The sequence below is a fragment of the Pan troglodytes genome, chromosome 6, assembly GCF_028858775.2.
Source record: "Pan troglodytes isolate AG18354 chromosome 6, NHGRI_mPanTro3-v2.0_pri, whole genome shotgun sequence".
NCBI classification, from domain to species: Eukaryota; Metazoa; Chordata; class Mammalia; order Primates; family Hominidae; genus Pan; species Pan troglodytes.
This window is the reverse complement of record NC_072404.2, coordinates 60,139,907-60,158,146: the sequence shown is the minus strand read 5'-3', so window position 1 is coordinate 60,158,146 and position 18,240 is coordinate 60,139,907. Positions and strand designations below refer to the sequence as shown.

General features: G+C 35.3%; 1 long non-coding RNA gene across 3 annotated transcripts in view; it reads right to left on the bottom strand.

Annotated features, from left to right (window-relative positions):
* LOC104007223 (uncharacterized) overlaps positions 1-14,750 on the bottom strand; it is a 106,416-nt gene extending 91,666 nt beyond the window's left edge. Inside the window, exon 1 of one of the 3 annotated variants that reach the window (XR_681344.5) lies at positions 14,558-14,750. This is a non-coding gene — a long non-coding RNA (uncharacterized LOC104007223). The remainder of the gene's footprint in view (positions 1-14,557) is intronic. The other 2 variants (XR_008548985.2, XR_001719712.4) reach the window with 2 other exon arrangements.
* Between the last annotated feature and the right edge of the window lie 3,490 nt (positions 14,751-18,240).

Below are 18,240 nucleotides of genomic sequence, written 5' to 3'. Positions count from 1 at the left end.
TTTAAGTAGTGGAAGTGGAGAGCTTCACCTCCGGAGTTGACTGTACCTCTGGAGTTGGCTGAACCTCAAATCAAACTGCCCGAAACCAGAGCTCTAACGCTGACAAGTTACGTACGTTCTGCTTGCTAGTGTCTTGATTGGAACACATTTCATTTTAAGTCATCTACATTTAACATAAATATTTAATCAAAGTTGTCAAGTGTGCTTTGAAGTATCAGGCAACAGTCATTTTTCAACTCAGGTGTCTAGACTAATCAAACTTTAAGAAAGAGTGCAACATTTATAATGATACCATCATTTTATTGAATCATTCCAGTTAAATTTGATTTCAGTGCAAAAATCACAACATTTGCTTTTCTCTGATAGAAATGCAGCTCAGAGTTATAATTTTCTTTTTGATTGAAGGGTATACAGCTTGTGGTGTTTGGGGCTCCAAATGAAATTCAAAACTATGTGACTTTCATTCAGACCCATATTCTGTGACCCTTCCTTTAAATTGAGAAAGGAAAGGGGAAACTTTTTTGACACTAATTCTCTACCTCCCCACTTTCGTCAGGCTAAATTTCTGCTCTGCTGAAAGAGGTAAATCTTTTGCTAAAGCTGTTGAACTGCACAGATAATACCTCCAAAATATTATTCTCGAAATATCAAGAGAATGATGTTATTGGAGGTTGTATCATCCTTCACTGAGTCCCAGAGTTGAGGTGAAGATTAAGTTAGATGATATACATGGATGCTATTGATGGAATCACTATTAGAAAAAAAGAAACTATAAAAATGTTCAACTTCCATTACAATGTTATTGAAAACAGCATTTGTTTGCTTGTTCCACTAACTTTTCTAAAATTCTTTAAAGAACATATTTGATTATATTGAGACATACACTTTTTGATATTGCCTGACTCATAAAAGAGGTACCTTCGGACATTTAAAAAGTATACGAGTTTTCAGTACTAACAGATTGTTAAAACTGAGTTGCTTTGGTTTGGGGCAGAATTTTTATTAAATAGTGGTAAAAACGAAACTCAAAAGAATATTTTCAAACCTAAGTAGAGAAGGTCTGGTGTAATTTTCCAGCAATAAGTCCCAGGAGAAAGCCTTGTCCAAGATTTAGCCAATGGAGCAATTCCTCACTCAAGGTCTTGGTTTTTTTCTAGCCCAAATGTATTTCTGTGACCAGTGCATGGGCTAGTGTGACAGGAGGCAGCCAGCCAGGTAAAGTTATGACAGTGAAGTAATGACATCAGGTTCAGAGAAGGAAAACGGCATATACTCATATGGAACAACCAGTAAATAGATCAGATCCCAAACAGCATTATTCAGAAGCCACATGCAGAGGACGTATGCGGAGGATGTGTTCAGCATTGGGCCACATGTTCTATCCTGCCAGTTGCAGGCATTCCTGCTCAGTCAATTGAAGTCAGTTGCTTTCCATCAGAGGTGAGTCTGGCCGTCAGGTCTCCAGGAAGTCGTGTGAAATCAACAACAGAAGACAGAAGCTACGCTGGTGGCATCTGTGGGTTCTAATGTGCAAAACTCTAAAATCCAAATATCTGGAAGTCCAGAATTGTCTGTGTAAGTTTGAGGCAAAGTTGAAGAGGAGACCAGATGACTAAGAGAGGGTAAGCTGGTGTCACCAGGTCAGGAAACAAAGATGGCGTGGCAGTGAGGATGTGTCCTCCAGGGCTGGGGCTGGACGGATGTGGAGCAGAGGAGTCACAAAGCTGGAAATGCACGCAGCCAGATGCTAGGTTTCAAAAGGCGACATGTTTTAAGATGTGTTATAATTTTGTTGACCAGTTTGAAGCTGTTTTCTTTAAATTGTGTAAGCTTCGGTGGACCCGCTAAACCTAGACACATTCCTGAGTACATGTGTCTGGAGAGGATTGGATGTTTGAGGGATGAGAATAAAGCAACTCACATCAGACTGTAGCCTCTTAAGGACAAGGCATCCCACCAGTGCCTGTTAACAGCTCACTTCTACAGAGACATGATATGGACATTGACTCTATCTGTAATGTATTTTGTAATTTAAGTTAATATTTAGCATCTTTATCAACCTTGGCTTGAGGATGTTAGGCCACAGTGAAATGGCAGATTTAAAATAATGTACAATACTAGGCAATTTAGATGTAACATTTTATCTTCCATTATTAAATTTAAAGGAAAGGTTGACTGTCTCTTATCCAATGCTTAACACAAGAAGTATTTTGAATTTTGGATTTTTTTTTTATTTTGGAATGTTTGCATTATACTTCCTGGTTGGGTATTCTGAATCCAAAAATCCAAAATCTGAATTGTTCCAGTGGGTATTTTTTTTGAGATCGTGTTGTCAGTACTCAAAAAGTTTAGAATTTTGTAACATTTCAGACTTGGGTTTTTTGGATTTGGGCTATTCAACCTGTACCAGTTTTGTACCTGCTACTATCCTACAATCTCATGTCTCCTCTTCCCTTGTGTGGCCAGCAGACTATGAGTAAAAATCCATGGGGTATTTCTGTGTTCACGAATTTGGGGAGATGATTCATCCCTAAAAGACAGCTCAAGGCCTTTTCAAGAATCCTCCAACTTTCTCATTTCCTGAAGTTCTATATATTTTCATTTGCTACTGAAAAAGCAAACTAAATTTTATGATTTGCTGTTTATTGAAGCATGTGTTTTTCTCTGGAACATTGTTTTATGAGTGTGTGTGTATGCATGGGTGTGTATAGTTTACATGGGTATGTATAGTTTACATTGTACAATTTGCTTGTTGACTTATGTTTGTGTATTTCTATTTTAATAGTTTCATGGAGCAGAGGTCTTAATTATATCAGGCTAATTCATACATTTGACATTTTGTATTTTACACAAACTTAGTGCTAATGGTGATCTATTTTTTTCTTTATTTTAGGTCACTGAAAATTAGATTTGATTTTCCTAGTTCAGAGAGTAACTCCTTTATCAAGTTTGATATAAAGTGTTTCTTGATATCAAATGAAAATTATTAATATTGGCCTTATACCTTTAGAGAATTGGGTTTTGGAATTTAATAAATATTTTCAAAAATCATAGGTAGATTTTACCAAGTATGTGTATACACAGCCCTATATGATTTTGTTATTGATGCACTTTCTAAATGGCTTATTCCCATGCATTTTGAGAATGAAAGCTTTAGAGGCATTAAAAAAAAAAGTAAGCAGCAGAATCCTATTGACTTCTCAGCCAAAGATGAACTCATTTTCTTCAACTCCTAATGCTCACTGACTAAAAGCCATTTTTTTTTTCCAAAAATCAAGGACTAAGAAAGGATGTTTTTCAAGAAACACTGCAAGTTACAGGTTAGAGAACATTTAATCAATCTGATGATTGGAGATAATCCTATTACAACAACAATCTTATCTTGGTTGTTTCCTAACAGGAATGAAAGAAAATCTGAATGAAAAACACTCCCAAAATTTAAATGATAAACTTACATTTATTGAAATAGCAACTCAAAAAATGGATCGAAGTTGATGAGTATTTTGTGCTAGTTGCTAGGGATACAAAGATGATTAAAATAAACTCATATTAAAATCTGTTAAACCTGTAAAATAAAATGGATTAAAATCCGTTCTTCGAAGAGTTAGATAAATACACAAAATAATAATTAGTGTAGGAAAAGTGACAGTTTTCCGTTAGGGCAGGTGTGTAGGGGAGCACTTCTCAATTTTTTCTCTAGGTTTCTCACTTACTCTCCAAATGTCAGTGTGCCTCAGGATTTTATCCCTGGCCATTTTCCCTTTACGGACTATTAGCAAGTCTTGTGTGAGATTAGTCTTAACTGGCAGCTATAAGCTGAGAGTGTCCACATCTTTATCTCCAGCCCAGATTCCCTGCTAAGGGCCAGCCCCACATATTCCACCTTGCATTAGCCATCTGCCAAGCAGACAGCCTAGACCCCTTTCATGTTCATAATGGAGAAACAGAACTCATCATGCCCAATTCTGTCTCTCAAATTTATGTCCTCTCTGGTCTCAATAATTTATTCATTCTACACAAACACACACATACACACACATGCATGCACACATGCACACATATATAACTTAAGTCAGATCCAGAATAATTTATTAAGAATAAAAGTTTAACAGAACAAAATATGCATTCATGGAGCTTATAATTTTTTTACACACAAAACTAAATTATCAGTCACTATTCTGATAAATAATTTGAATTGTGGAGAGTTCTAATCAAGCCTAATCAAGACAAGTAATAGTCATCCAGGTTACTTAGCCAACATATTACTAGCTTTGATTGGGAAGTGAAGAAAGAACTCCTTAGTAAGTTATATTCCAGTGATCAATCATCCCCCATCATATTTTATTATAATTGCCGCCCTTATCATGTCTGTGATTATTTTGATAATTTATTTGTTTACTCCAGTGGTTCTCAAAGTGTATCCCATGTATTCACAACACTTTTGACAGGTTTACAAAAATTGAAAACAATTTTTAATTATACTAAGCCATCACAGTCTGTGATGGCTCAGTGCATGTTGGTGCAGCGGCAGCAAGGTGTACTAGCAGGTCATTGAACTCTTCATTGGCGATACTTGCAGGAAAACAAACAAATAAATGCATAAAACCCGTTTTACTTAAGAATGTCTGTTGGCTGTGAGCGGTGGCTCACGCCTGTAATCCCAGCACTTTGGGAGGCCGAGACGGGTGGATCACCTGAGGTCAGGAGTTCAAGACCAGGCTGGCCAACATGGCAAAACCTTGTCTCTACTAAAAATACAAAAATTAGCCGGGCATGGTGGCACACACCTGTAATCCCAGCTACTCGGGAGGCTGAGGCAGGAGAATCGCTTGAACCTGGGAAGTGGACGTTGCGGTGAGACGAGATTGTACCACTGCACTCCAGCCTGGATGACAGAGCAAGACTGTCTCAAAAAAAAAAAAAAAAAAAGAATATCTTTTGATGAAGCACAAAAAGTTAATTTCACTGTATTTTGAGCTATTAGTACCTGTATTATTAATGTCTTGTGTTATGAAATAGGAAGTCTATGTTAAGTACTTCCACAGCATACCAGAGTATGATGGAATTCTTGAGGAAAAGTGCTTGTGAAATTAAGTTGTGAGCTGGACTAGAGACTTTTTCATAAAAAATTATCTTTGCTTGAATAAATGACTGAAGATTCTTTATTTTCTTGAAAATGAATAAAGTGAGCCTATCATAAAACTGATGGTATTTTGTTGCCAATAATAAAATTAAAGCTTTGTATCTGCTACCATTGACAGCTTCCCAAGATTTAAAGTTTTTTTGATGATATTTGAGATGATACTAACAAATGCAATTATATATAGTGTAATCAAATGTGTCAACATTTGGAAGATCTTCATAAACCTGTGATTCATTATTTTTCAAATGACTAATACATGATTTTACAGAATCATGAATGGGTAAAAGATCCATTCAAAGTGCAAGATGAAAGGATTTGTATATAACGGAGTCTGGAAAGTTCACTGATATGACTTCACATCCCACATTGCAATTCATCTTTATGAAGCTGCCTCCCTTCAGTGTAATATCAAAGAATAACTGAAAGGCTATTAAAATATGCCTACCTTTTCCAAGGTAGACTTTCTTTATATGCTTCATCCAAAACAACATGTAACAATATTTAACGCCGACACAGATATGAGAATCCAGCCATCTTCAATGAAAGTAGATATTACAAAGATTTGCAGAAATGTAAAACAATGACACTCTTTTCATTGTTTTAATTTTTTTAAATGGAGTTATTTTTTCATAAAAATACTTTCGTGTTAATATGTAATGACTTTCCTGTTATGTAGAAATAAATAAATAAAATCTTAAAATGCCACAGTGTTAATTCTGACTACAGTAAATATCAGTGGATATAACTCACGTAAACAAAAGTTTTGATGAGATCTCAATTTTTAAGAGTATAAAGTGGCCCTCAGTCCAAGGAGTTGGAGCAGTGCTCACTGGCCAAATATGCTGTCTCTCCCCATTAGAAGGTAAGGATCATGAGAACAGTGATCTTGCCTGACTGCCACCACTTTTATCTCCACTTTGTGGAACACAGCTGGCAAATAGCACTGAGAAGCATTTCCGCTGCAGCTGTCCATACTTGCACATCTGGTTTTAATTCACTACACCCCAGTAAATACTGACCTGAAGGCCAGCAGCTTCTTTCCAGCTGTTGGCTGAGTCATTTTTACATGCCATGTCCAGGCCACTCAGATATCTCTTCTTCTTCCTTGGGCTAATCAAGTTATCACGGAGCACATGAAAGCCAGGAAAGATGAGATGATATTTTAAAGTTCTACAAATATGATTTCTTTATTTAGGAAAAATGTACTTGCTGAAGATCAGCCACAAAAATGGAATCGAAACTTGATTGGAATACTTTAAATTACCCCGCAATTTTTAAGCGTAGGGTCCTGGCAGAACTTTTAAGAGTTAAATATATCTGCCAATTTCTTTGTCTAATTATATTGAAGATCGTATTTACTTTTCCTACCCTTATATATTGTGGATTTGTAAGGACTACCTTTCTAAGAGTTGTCACTTCTTATCAGTTGAAACGTCAGAAATGGTGTAGCCCCTCTTAATATATTCCTACTGAAAATTACTCTGCAGTGGTGTTGTAACCATAATTAATTGTTTGCAATTTGATTTGGGATCCACAGGAGGAAAAGGTGAAACATGATTTCCAAGTAGTTATGTTTACCATTATGGTTTAATGACACGCATTAGCCATACAAATGCAAAAGCGACATAACCTAGGGACCGGATTCTAGTACTTTATGCATAGAAGCAGCCAAGTGATTCTCATTAGTGTTTATAGACGTCAAACCCACCATAAACCTTAAGGCAATGATTACAACATATTGCCTGGTGTTCTTACAAGTAAACACTATCTAAGAGAGAGTAGTTTGGCATATGAATTTCAAAAATCACTGTTATTCATGTGAACACCCACTGGAAATCAAAGCGCATCTAAGCACAAATAAAAGTTTCTTAGTTTTAACTAGTAGTTAGGAGTTTTTAAAAGCTGTAACTCAATAGAGAATGTTTAAGCAGAATGATGATCACAAAAGTAGTCGCACATATCTGCTGCAGTGACTAAATATATCTAGGACCTAATTTCTTTTTCCTTAAATCTGAAATATTGACAGATTTTCTACTATGTACTTGAGACTGAGAGTAGTACTACACATAAGTTGCTAAGTGTAAGGGTGATTATTTTTAAAATGTCTCTCCTAGAAAGCTAAAAAGAAAGGAAACAAAGTCACAAAAATAACTGTTTACAAACTGTGTACTTAAAAGGAAATTTGATTCTGGCCTTTGGCCTGGCTGGGAATAAACTGGGAAGCTGTTACTCCATCCTAACAAGAAGTGAAAAGCTGAATGAACTGAAAATCAACAGCCTTCTTAGACCCACAGAAAAGTGAGGTCTCAGGACAAACCACTATGCCTAAAAGTGGAGAAACAGACAAACAGGTAATGAGAATCACAGCATACCAAAGCAGAAATCTCTGTAGGAAACAGTACCAGGTACTTCACGTTATACTTTCAACAAAAAATTACAAGGCATACTAAAAAGCAAAACATACAGCTTGAAAAGACAGAACAAGCATCAGAACCAGACTCAGATATGGCAGGGATGTGGGAATTATAAGATTAGGAATATGAAAGAATAATGTTAAAGGCTTTGTTGGAAAAAGTAGGCAACACCCAAGAACAGATGGGCAACATAAGCAGACAGTTGGACATTCTAAGACAGAATTAAATAAATTCTAGAATCAAAAACACTGTCACAGAAAAATTTTAAATGCTTTTAATGGGCTGGACATGGCTGAGGAAAGAATTTTCATATTTGAAGATATGTCAATAAATACTTCCAAAATTGAAAAGCAAAGCAAAAAAAAAAAAAGACTGAAAAAAATAAAATAGAATATTAAAGGATTTGAGACAATTACAAAAGGTGTAACATACAAACACAGGGAATGCAAGAAGAAAAAGAAAGAGAAAAAGGAACAGAAGAAATATTTGAAATAATAATGACTAAGAACTTCACCAATTAATGTGAGACCAAACCACAATTTCAGGAAGTGGAGAGAATACCAAGTAGGATAAGTGCCAAGAAGAAAAAAAAAGCACAAGAAGAGAGAAGGAAAAAGCCCTACACTTATATTCAGGCATATAATATTCAAACTGCAGAAAATCCAAAATAAAGAAAACATATTGACTGAAGCCAGAGGGAAAAACATCTTATTTATAGAGGAGTAATTATAAGAATTACATCTGACGTCTCAGAAACCAGGCAAGCAAGCACAGAACAGAGTGAAAAATTCAAAGTATTGAGGAAAAACCACCAGCCTGTAATTCTGTACCACGCAAAATTACCCTTCAAAAGTGAAAGAGAAATAAAAACTTTCTCAGACAACCAAAAACTGAGGGAATGTATTGTCAGTAGACCTGCCTTGCAAAAAATGGTTTTTAAAAAAGTTCTTTAGAGAGAAAAAAAGTTATACAGATCAGAAACTTGGAGCTACATAAAGAAAGGAAAGATTTAGGGAAGAAATAAGGGAAGATAAAATAAAATCTTCTATTTCCTTATTCTCAATTGAGCTAACAGACAACAGTTTGTTCAAAATAATAATAACTGATATATTCTATGATTACAGCTTATGTGTAAGTGAAATGAATGAGGGTAATGGTACATGGCATGGGAGGGAGGAATTAGGAATATAATACTGTAATACACATATAAAACATGTAAAATAGAATGTCTCTACATTATAATATTCCTTTAACACAAGAAAATGTGCAAGTTGTTATAAGAGAGTTAAACAGTGAGAAGTAATTTAAATTGGGTGGCTAGGTAGGGCCTCTCCAGGGAAGGGTATTTAGGATGAGACTGGAAGGATGCATCAGTTAGCCAGATGGAGAGCTATGAAGAGTGTTGTGAGCAGAAGTAAGAGAATGTGTCAAGCATGCATTTTGCCTCATGAGAGACACTGAAATAGAAAGAAGCTGTGAGATAGAGAAAAGGAGGCCAGGGCAAGCTAGAGAAGGAGGTCGATTCAGTTCCCACAAGGACTTTTAGGTGATGGGATGCTGGTGTGTTGGATTTTATGAGATGTGCTAACCTGGGGTATGACATGATCTTAGTTATATTATAAGATAATTATGTTTGCTATGTGGAGGATTGATTAATTGTCACAAAGCGAGATTGAAACTACAGGAACAATTAAGAAGCTACTGTGTAGTTTCAGTGAAAGGTAGTGGCTATTTGCTCTAGGTACTTAGAAGTGGTATGAAAAAAGTGAATAGATATACACACACATGTACCTGACATAAAAACAGAATTGTTATTTCTTGGCTTATAAATTTCTAGCCATATTAGTTTGACTATCACACTGGCATAAAAGAATCAGGTGACAAAGGTCAAATTTGAAGACTCTAGAGCGTGCTCAGGCCTTATCACAAAGTAATGGTAAAGGATACTTCGTTCTCTAACAAAATAACTGGAACTTTCAGTTTGGTTGTAATTTCAGTAGCATAGGTTCTAAGTAAAATTTTCTTTCTAGATAATCTCTGAAATCATCTTTTCTTTCTTTGAAAATTTGTCCTTTAAAACTCTATTTCAAGGTTCTTTCTCATCTTCTTCTATTGGTGACATGGCCTCATTTTCTGTCAACTGTTTTAAATTTCTTGAATCCCTGGCAATGTCTTTGAATCTTTCCTATTTGTCATCTTCCAAATTTAACCATTTACCTTTATCTTCATATGTAGCAGTTCCCACATACCTTCAATGCATTTTTAAATGATACAGTATTTTGCTTAAGTCCATGCTGCAATAAATACCCTGGTACATGCCCCCTGATGCACTTGTGCAAAACATCCCTAGGATATCTCATTGAGCAATTCTCAGCCGGCAGCCCTGTGCTCCAGGAATTCAGAAAATACTATCTTGCTGCCTCTGGCTTCCGTTAGTATATTGGGAAGCTCATTGTTCCTGCCATTCTTTTACGGGAAATCTCTGTTCTCTTGGCTGTTTTAAATGATTTTCTTTGCTTTGCTTGTTTTGTAGTTTTATTCTGTTCTTTCATGTACCTGGTGTGATGTTTGTTAGCTTTCCTGAATTTAAGGATTCATTTTGCTCATTAATTCTAAACGATTCTCACGTGTTACCTCTTAGAGTATGATCCCACTCCACTCCTATCTTTTTTCTCTCCTCCTAAAACTCGGATCAGTAGTATGTTTGACCTTTTCATTTTCTCTCCTATACCTTCCCACCTGTCTTTTATATGTTTATTTCCTTATATTTGGGTTGCCTTCTACATAATTTCTTCAACTCTAACTTCCAATTCAGTAATTGTCTCAGAAGCTGTTTATTATATTGCTAGACATTCTGCTGTGCTCTATTCCTAGTCTGCCTTTTCATTTTTAGTCAAAACCTTTGTTCATTTAAAAATCATATTAAGGAATCTTACTACGTAATCTATAACTGATCACTCAAAAACCTTCTATGAAGCTCAACCATAAAGAGAAACCCACAGATACACCAAAAATAGAATATCCTTACAGTTGCCTCAGAGGAAAGTCCTGTGCACAACCTCTGCCCACAGAATTAAATTCTGACCTTTCCACTTACTAGTGAGGTGAGTTTGAAAAATTCCTTGACTATAGTGAGTCTTAGTCTTAATATCTGTGTAAGGTAGTATTAGTTCCTATCTCCAAAGAATGCGGTGATGATTAACTTAGCAAACATATTCAGTATTCAGAACAGAAGGTGGAAAACAGAAAAAAAGGAAATATGAGGAAAAAGAATCAACAACTGATGTTTTTAAAATCTCATTTAAAAGCTACAGATTTCTCTAACAATGGCTCATTGGCTCTGTTAGCCTTTAGAAATAACTACATAGCAAATCACTAAATGAGGAACAATTATGTCAAATTGTGAATAACTCATTACTGCAGAAAAAATTAAATTGAAATTTTTAGAAAAAGCTATATGACAAAAAATTACCCTTTATTAAAATGTGAGAATATCTGAAACAGTTAGATTGGAAATCAATAATACCTGCTAAATCAAGCCATTGCTGTGGCTGCTCACAATCCCATGCTGAGGTAGCCTGCCTCTATGTGGGTTCTGGAAAAGAGGTTTGTTATCCAGTAGTGATGACAGCCAGGGGCCCCAGAGAAGGGAGAGACATCAAATGAGAAATGCATCCTCCACATATGAGCTAGGAAATGGGCCTCAATACTGCAACTGTTGTTGTTTGCCCCAATTCAGCTGTGCTGGACATTAGAAGCAGGGGCCAGAAACCTCATATCCACAGGGAATGTAACTGAGTCCGCTTTGCAAGAACCTCAACTTTAGACTCAAACAGCACAATTATCAAAATAGAAAACAAAGTTAAAATTGTTCCCAAAACAAATATCTTGCCCAGATGGTTTTATAGGTGATTTTTTTAACCAAACATCCAGCACACAAATACTTAGGATTTTATGTAAATTCTTCCAGAGAATCGAAACAAAAATACTCAGCAATTTTATGAATATAAAAGATGCCACCCTTAGGTAGTGTGAGGCATTTATTATGTCTGTGTCCCAGTAGAAATATAAAAGAATATTTGTGGCAACACTGGTTGCCATGGCCTCGAGGGGAAACAGTTCAAATGTCTAACAACCGATGAATAAATTTTGGCTTATTGACATAATATATCCAGAGGGGAAAATGGTGAATCAAAGCTAGACATCAGCCAGGACAAACTCAGAAATCTAATGTTGGGGAACAGAAAAAGAAAGTCACAGAAGGGCTGGGCATGGTAGTCCTAGCACTTTGGGAGGTTGAGGCAGACAGACTGCTTGAGCCCAGAAGTTCAAGACCCTCATGAGCCACATAGCAAGATCCCTTCTTTGCAAAAAAAAAATACAAAAAATTAGCCGGGCATGGTGGCACACATCTGTAGTCCTAGCTATTCAGGAGGCTGAATTGGGGAAGACTGTTTGAGCCCAGGAGGTCAAGGCTGCAGGGAGTCCTGATTGTGCCACTGCACTCCAGCCTGGCCTGGGTGACAGAGCAAGATCCTGACTTGAAAACAAAACACACAAAATGACTGCTTTATTGTAAGGTCAAACCAGGCAAATCTGAACAACATATTGTTTAGAGAATCATTCATAGGTGGTAAAACCTTTAAAGAAATTCAAGGGAGTATTTCAGAGGAACCTAGGCCAGCAGCTATTTGCCCCAGGGTGGGGGTGGGGAGATGGTGTGATGTAAGGTGCGCAGGGCAGGTTTTAAAAGAACTGGTGACATCATTTCTTTAGATGGATACATTGGTTTTAGCATCATTCTTTAAGCTTAAAATATACTGGATAAAATATTTTGTAATTTTGATATATTTAATAATTAAAAATAATAAAAGCTAGAGGACATTTGAAGGAAGCAATTTAGACAGTTATTCCATATGTCATTACGATATTATTATGATGGCTCCCTAGTCATTCATGTTCTGAAATTCAAAGCATTTTTAATTTATTCAAAAGTAAAGACAAATAAAAAATGTTTTGCTTGTACAATTGGCTGAACAATTTGGAATACCTTTGCTGAGTCGTTTTAATTCAAATTCAAATTAAGTGGATTAACTGTGTCCTCTCTCACAGATAAATACTTCCTTTATTTCCTCCACGTTGTACTCTAAGCATTTCAACTATTTGCTTTCAGAAAGCTATTATCTTTCTTGGTGTGATATACAATTTCCAAATATTCCTGGTCATATTTGTAGATTTGAATGGGCCCAATTGACATCCACATCTTATGTGTCTTCTGAGATATTAACTGAAGCTTGCTTCAATCTCTGACTCTACAGAGAATTCCAGTGGATGTCAAACGAATGAGCTGGATGGAAATGCAATCATTTAACAGTGAGCCAAAATAGGCCCTTTCCCTGAAAGTGATTTTTAGCAGCAGTGTTCTCTGAAGCAGAACATTCTGGAGTATTATGTCCCTCAAAGCATTTGGGTCCTTTAGCTTAAATGCGCATCTCTCCTCATAAGCCATTACATACCTTAAAATTCTGGAGTGCAAAAATTTGTTGCTTATAAATAGCACATTTATGTGTTAAATATCTGCAGCTTATGGGCCTTCATTCCTTTTTTATTCTTATTGCCCCGAAGACAATTTCTAAAATGATTTTAGAGAGATGGAGTAGTAAATGAGGTATTCCTGAGAGAGAGCCTGAAGTGAAAGCAGTTTAGTTTGAAATGTCCCAAGTAATCATTTGGTTTTATATGTGTGCTTCAAGGTAGGTTAAGGTGGGACAAGAGAATGAGCATTTGCTCTTGCACCTGTAATTAAAATGGCAGAATCTCAGAGTTTCCTGGAATAGAATCTTATGTCAAGTTACTAAGAAAAATATAGTGCACTTTTGGCATTACAAGCCAACTATTGACAATGTGATGCAGATTCTGAATGAACAATTTGTTTTGTATTTCAACATAATATGCTTATAAAATCACAAACTATTTGTATTAACAATTAAAATATTAGTTTCAGAATTTATTCATTTTCACATATATTAACTTTTCAGTGATCAGCACTTAGCTCTGTTTCCTGCTTTCCAGCTTGCTAACTGGTTCAAAATAAAATCAAGACTTAATGAAAACTATGTTCTTAACATAATGGTTTGAAGTATGTCATTTTCTTCTGGTTAAAACAAAAGAAGAGAAATCTTATGTGAACAATCTATGGTCTGAAACATTTACTATGGTTTTATCTTAAAATAATGTAGTGGGTTACTGTGTCTACTTCAACAGCTGCCTTGAGGCTTTGTTTGTTTGTTGGTTCAAATGGCTACCATCAGTCAAAGGAGACAGGCATAGTCAGCTCATTACAGCCTTAGCTGATGTACTAATGTAACTTCTAAGTCGGCTTAACATCAAACTTGCAAAATGCTTAGCTATTAAACAATATTTTTTTCTTAGCTGTATTTAGAAAAAAAATGAGGATTTTGATTCTTTCTACATGGAAATGATGACCTTTAGTAGAAGAAAATTCTTTTTATTTATTTACAATTACTAAACTCTACTGCTTGTAAAACTTCAGTTAGAAAATGATGTTTAACTCTCGTAGGTAGATATCTGCGTGTGTACTTCTGAATTTGAATATGTGTGTATATATGCATAATGACAGAATAAAGTAATTTAAATTTAAAATGTAACATAGATATGTAATATATAACAAACATAAATATGAATGTAAATATAGATACATAAACAATATACATACAAACATATAAATATAAATATATACATATAAAATATATGTAAATACATATAAAATAAAAGTATTTTTTACGTATAAAATACCTTAAAAAGATTTTGCTTGAAGCTAAAGATTTCATATAAGTATTTAATATTTCTACTATTCTAACTTTAATATATTTAAAGTGAGAGTTCTTTGCTATTTTTATATAATTTTTGAATATTAATTTACCATTAATGTGTTATTTTCCTGGTATCTGTAATAAGAAATATATATAGTGGTCCTTACCCTCAGGTCTTTATCCTGAGATAGAGTTCTTAAAACCCTTGCAGTAGGGGTGCTGGAGGAATAATTTGTTCTGTATTTGTTCTTTAATCCTAGCTTCTGACACAGAGCTCCTTTGTAACGTCCTGAGTGAAAAAAGCATCTTTTGTTCTAACGGGGTGGCTCTCAGTGGGCTCCTGGATACCCTTAGAGTGAGGGCTGGTTTCCCGGGGAACAAACCACCTGTGTAATGAAGGGGTTAGAATTTTCAGCCCCACCTTCTAACCTCTAGGAAGGGGAGAGGAACTGAAGGTTGAGTTGATCATCAATGGACAATGATTTAATCAACTATGACTGCACAATGAAGCCTCCATAAAAACCCAAAAGGCTGAGTTCAGAAAGCTTCCAGATTGCGGAACACATAGAGATGTCTGGGGTTGGCTCCAATCCAAAAGAGGGCATGGAAGCTCTGCTTCTCCCTACATTTCTTGCCCTGTGCATCTCCTCTGTCTGTCTGGCACCCGAATCCTTTGCAATGTCCTTTATGATAAATGGGAAAATGTAAGTAAGTGTTTAGCTGAGTTCTCTGAGTTGCTCTAGCAAATTAATGGAACCCAAGGAAGGGTCCCGGGAACCCAGGTTTATAGCTGGTCAGTCACAAGCTTGGGACTGTCACCTGAAGTGGTGGCAACCTTCCGGGGTTGAGCCCTCACTTGTGGGGTCTGGAGCTTCCTCCAGGTAGATAGAGTCAGAATTGAACTGAATCACAGGACACCATGCTGGTGTTCACAGAAGCATTGCCTGTGCTGATGGCAGAAATCCTCACATACATTTTGGTAACCAGAGGTAAAGTGTTGCATTGAGTGTGATTGACTGTGTAAGAATGTAGGGGGAGAAACAGGTTTTTTGTCTGTTTTTTTTTATTCAAATTAATTTATTACGAATGTGTAGATGTGTCATTTCATTGAAATTTTTCCTGTGTTTCTTCTGAACCCCTGAATTAAATCAAATGTCAACTATATAGACCAGTTCTATGTGAAAGAGTTAAGTGCCATCCAATATTTCTTCTGCCTCTCTGCTGTCTCAGACAATCGATCCTGCCATCCCTCAGGAACCTTTAGACAGGTACTATGAGAGTCATGCTTTGTGAGCATTTCCCTAAGTTTCTGTTGTATGTAAAATTATAAGGCCATCTAAAACACGTGTACTCGTTTTAGAGGAATCTGTGGTTAAAAAACAGAACATGTAGAATCTGTTCTTTTCACTAAGCAATAATTTTAATAATCCAGAAGAACACTGACAGGCGGGGTTTGGAGTATAGCAGACTGATGTCCCTGATTTTCAGGAGAGCATATTACTGACACCTAATCAGACACCCATGACAGAGCTGGGCATGTTATCATCACACAGAAATACACTTGAAGTGATTTTTAATTTGGGGTGTATTTCCTACACTGTTGAACTTAAGTAACCCCTCAGGTGAAATGTTTAGCATTATGTGGAATATTAAGTGTCAGTGACTCAACAGTATTTTAGATTGCATTTATTATAAGTGAGTTCTAACTGCCAATCTTGTAATAGAGCTCTCATTTTAATTATTTGTACTTTGCCTTGTACAAAATAAATAAATAAATATGGTTTCTAGTTATACTAAAGCAAATTTTATGTCTAAATAATTTGTATATTGACCTATGATTATATTTATAACTCTTCGTTTAGAGACGTGTAATACAGTAATTTGACCATGTGTATAATAAACATTTGTTTACAAATGGAAAACAACAAAATGTATGGGTTTTAAAATAAAAATAAAAAACAAGATAATTTTTGTTTTACCTTGGTTATCTTTCTTCTTTCCTGTATTTTTTGTGAGTTGATCGATGATAAAGTGAATTCTCCAAATCTTCCTTGTAAAATACTTTTTAAAAGTACTATATACTTCTAAAGAAGCTTTATATATTTATTCTATTTTCATCTTTGCTTATTTATTTATGAAACACATGAAAATAGATATAAAAGAAAAGGCATTAGTGTAAAAACTGTTATGAATTTGCATGAGTGGATAAGCACTTCATTGTTTTAACAAGAAAGGTATAAGCTTTTGTTTGTACATTTGTGGTTGCTTTTTGCCACTAAGGCTAAAGTATAGGATGTGGTGTATTCTGTTGCTTGGCTCTCACATATCCTTTTGTGTAGCATCTGTATGCTGAGAACAGGTTTTGCAGACTGGAGTGCATGACTCCTGGAACCTGGAAGTGGCTATGGCCAAGAGCACGTCGTAGGGTAAAGGCTGGGCTGGTGGACACTGCCTTCCACCATAACCTCTAGACAAATCACTTTATGTGCAGATTTGTTGACTTTCCAAAGTTGAGTGAGACAGAGTTAAGCGATTCTTATTCTTACACTGATATCATTGAAGTCAACTGTTAATCTCCAATTCAAAAACATAATATTTTAGCTTTATTTGCCCTGCCTGGTCAGTTGTCCAAATGGTAATGTTTCAATCCTATGTCTTTTCTTCTTGGTTATTTTCCTAACTATGATTGATTTTGTATTTTGAATCTATGTGCAGCTCCCAGAAAATGTTTTAGCAAGTGGGAAATTTGTAAAATATACTAAAAATTCATAAATAATTTATGACTGTTTTGTAGCAATGTAATCATTCAATACATGAGATAACTGCCAGATACTTGTTTTATTCTTTTGTTCTCTTTCTTTTTCTTTGTCCCTGCAAAATTATCATTTAAATATACTCTTATTTCTGTTTATAAAATATAACACACACTTATTTTGGAAAGGTTAGAAAATAAAGAAAATATAATAAGCCAACATTTTTATCCAAAATCCCTTCACTCAGAGAACCTCTGAAAACATTTTGTTTAGAGCTTTTCAGTTTTTCTTCCTTTAAAATACACATGGCTCTCACAGTACATTGTAATTTCATGTCTATATTCAGCTTTATTCATACAACAACATAGCATGAGAACTTTCCCCTGTGTTTATATATATCACAAGAGCTAGTTTTGCACAGAATTTAACTAAGAATTCTCCTCTTACTGGATTGTGATGCTATTTTACAGTTTTAACAACTTTCAATAATATGAAATTAATCATGGTTCATAAATTATCCTGTGCATATTCAATTATACACTTAGGCTGTGTCTTGAGATATTAAATTATTGAATCAAATGCATGAACATTTTTAAGAATTTTTATACATATTAACATGTTGTCTCACACATGTGCACACCTACACATAATAGCATACAATTTCATCAAGAAATTGGTCATTTCATCAACCTCTACTGAACACCAAAAATGACCTCTACTGTATATTAAAAGTGAAAAGGCACAGTCAATTTAGAAATTAGGCCTAATGAGCCCATTAACCAAATGGACATTAATTTGGTTCTAAACTTGCTAACAAGCAACAAATGGCACAGGGCAACTTTATGACAATATAATTTGTGATGCCAGAGACAGAAATTCAATAGGAATTCTTAGAAGGCAATCTTTCTAAAGAAGCTAAAAATGATTATACATATTTATTATTGATACAAGCAGTTTTTATTGGGTGGTTTCTTTTAAAAATCACGAATATGGAGTGCTGGAAACAAGTTAAAATGTAATTCCATAAAATTAATTTTGCAGAAGGTCTACGTAGTTTTCTCAAATTGCCCATATTGCTTTTGGTCTCTAAAGACAGG